At 37.8% G+C, this 2,646-nt stretch overlaps 1 pseudogene across 1 annotated transcript; it reads right to left on the minus strand.

The window, feature by feature from the left end:
* Window positions 1–325: 325 nt before the first annotated feature.
* LOC309823212 (small ubiquitin-related modifier 2-like) lies at window positions 326–800 on the minus strand (annotated as a pseudogene). Its single transcript has one exon. The product of its transcript is annotated as a small ubiquitin-related modifier 2-like (transcript).
* Window positions 801–2,646: the final 1,846 nt, after the last annotated feature.

Consider the following 2,646-nt stretch of genomic DNA (forward strand, 5'->3'; position numbering starts at 1 on the left):
TTTATCCCTACTTAAAGACAGATTGCCCTACATGTAACAGCTACGTTCAAAAAAATTATAAAATTGTCCTTGGTTTTACAATGATAAATGAAAAACATTAAAATTCTCCAGTCGAACAAGGTTTGCAAGAATTTTTATGTTGTTCTTTTTTTTTAAACAGTGAGAGCGAAATAACTTACTGGAATATAAAGATAAGAGCTGATGAGCATACCACTAATGGAGAAAAGGGGTTATCTTCACAGAACCAGTATTTTTCCCCATTCCATCTCTATTTGATGTCAATCAAAACATACTGTTGGCCATTTAGTTAAAAAAAAATGCAATATGCTTGTGCACATACACCAGTTACTTTAGGTACAATAAAGGAATGGGGAAGGGGAAAATGAAAGAATAGAGGAACTATACTGTAGTAGTCAGGATGTGGTGGAACCAAATTGCGGTTTTCTAATTGAGAATGTCTTCTTGGTCCGGAGGAACAGAATTCTGGCGTAAAGTAGCAGGTTCCCTTTTCAGTAGACACCTTCTGTCTGCTGCTGAAACACATCAATTGTATCTTCATCCTCCATTTCCAACGGTGCAGGTGTGTCTGTTTCATTGATTGGCTGCCCATCAAATCGGAATCTGATCTGCCTGATTGACAAACCCTGTCGTTCACAATAGGCTTTCATTCGTTTACTAAGTGGTGTATATGCCTCTTAATCTTCAACTGCACCACCACCCTGCCCCGCCACCTTCAAATTAATACGATCGTTGTTCTCAGTCTTGACTCCTTCCTTGGGCTTTTCCTTGGCCACGGCCATGGCAAGCGCAGGAGTCTCCCCTGCGGCCAGTTCCCAAAAGAGGGACCAGGTCCGCACCGAAGGAGCACACAAGCAGTACCGCCGCAGAAGAGGGAGGCGGCAGCGGTGGAGGAGGGAGAGTGCGTTTATTTTTATTTATTATTTATTTTAAAACAATTGTTAGATTTTATGTTTCCCTATTACTCTTTTTTTTAACTTTTTAAATTGCCTATTTTTATTTTGAATATTTTGACATTTTCTTACTGGTTTATAAGGGTATTTTTCCCTATTACTCTTAAAACTCAGCTTTATCAAGTAACAGGCCAAACTTCTAGAATAACAGCTCTTTCCCAGGCTGTAACCCTTTCAGAAAGGAGACCAAATTTATCATATACCATGGTTTCAGGATGTTTCCACCCCAGAATGCTAAACCAGTTACACAATCATATCTTCCTAGGCCTCAAAATCAAAATAGTATGTACCATTTCTTTCTTTCCCTTGCTAAATGCATTCCCTTTTTCCTAAAGGGTTTGTTACTAAGAGAAGTTTGAGTATCATCCTTTCCAAGAAACCCGTCTACCAGTTCGAATTCTTCTCTCAGAATAAGGACCCCCTTATTCAAGAAAAAAATTTAGAAATATTTGGAACTAATTGTTCTCAGCTTTGGACAGATTAAATTTGTTTTACTCTATACCTGACTTAGCTTTGCTTTCATCCACACTTCCTGTTTGCAAAAGTCAAACCCCGTCTTTAAAACTCTTGCACTTTCCATTATGACTTGGAGAGGATGGGGGGCTGGGGAAGAGAGCCGGCTTGTTTTGCAGTGGGAGAGTCTGAAAAGGGCAGAGGTTTACTTTTGAGGTCATTAAGTGGGAAGATGGCAAATGTTCTTCTTGTTCTGATCCTGAAAACACGTGCAGGCCAAGACCAGAAGATTCTGGTCCTGAAATGATACTATATTACAACATTGTCTTAAGTACCTTCAGAATTTATATTACTCCTTAATTTCTTTCACCTGAGCTTGGGTTCACAGTTAGGTAGACACTGTAAAAGAGGTAGTGAGTGGAGCTGAGGAGGAAACAATATGTATTTAATATTTAATTATAAATAAATTAATTTATTCAATAATTTTATTTATTAAATAAATCCATTTAATTATTAAATTAAGTTCATGATTACATTATTAAATAACTTAAATTGATAATTTATTGTTTATAAAATAAATTTATTAAATAAATATTTAATATTTATTTAATAGCAGCCCTGGGAAAATATGTAATAGCCCTCAACCCGATCTCAGTTGATACTTAACTATTCCCCTTGAATCTGCAAATGTAGTAGGGGAACGTGATCATTTTCCTTCTCATTCTCATCTGCTTGGACCCTCTCTCCTATGATATCCACTCCAGTATCGTTATTACTATTCATAAAAATGAATAGTCCTTCCAAAGATGCTATATAAAATAAACCCTTCCAAGGTGGGCTGTTTAGACTTAGAAGAGAAAGGTTCAAGTGAGTAACTTTATTCATATAGTCATTAGGCAAAAGAAGCAAAATTCCCAGCACCCCCAACCAGTGCCTTTTTCTCCCTGAACCTGGTTTATTTAAATGACTCCCATCAATTCCTGAGTTGATTCCAAGGACTGGCCTCTGGAGAATCCTGACATCTAACACAGGTAGAAACACTGTGACCCAGGTCTTAGCCTCTAGTCTTACAATGAGAATTGTAAGACTAGAATATTCTAGTCTGGAATATTGTTTCATCAGATGCTGGCGACAGGGATTGCAAACTCACTCAGGTTTGACACTTGAAGGGAGAGGCAGTTCGTTTGTTGAACAAGCATTCCAGAAGGCTCTCTGCAGATCA

Source organism: Grampus griseus, assembly GCF_964374135.1.
Source record: "Grampus griseus genome assembly, chromosome: 5".
Lineage (NCBI taxonomy): Eukaryota > Metazoa > Chordata > Mammalia > Artiodactyla > Delphinidae > Grampus > Grampus griseus.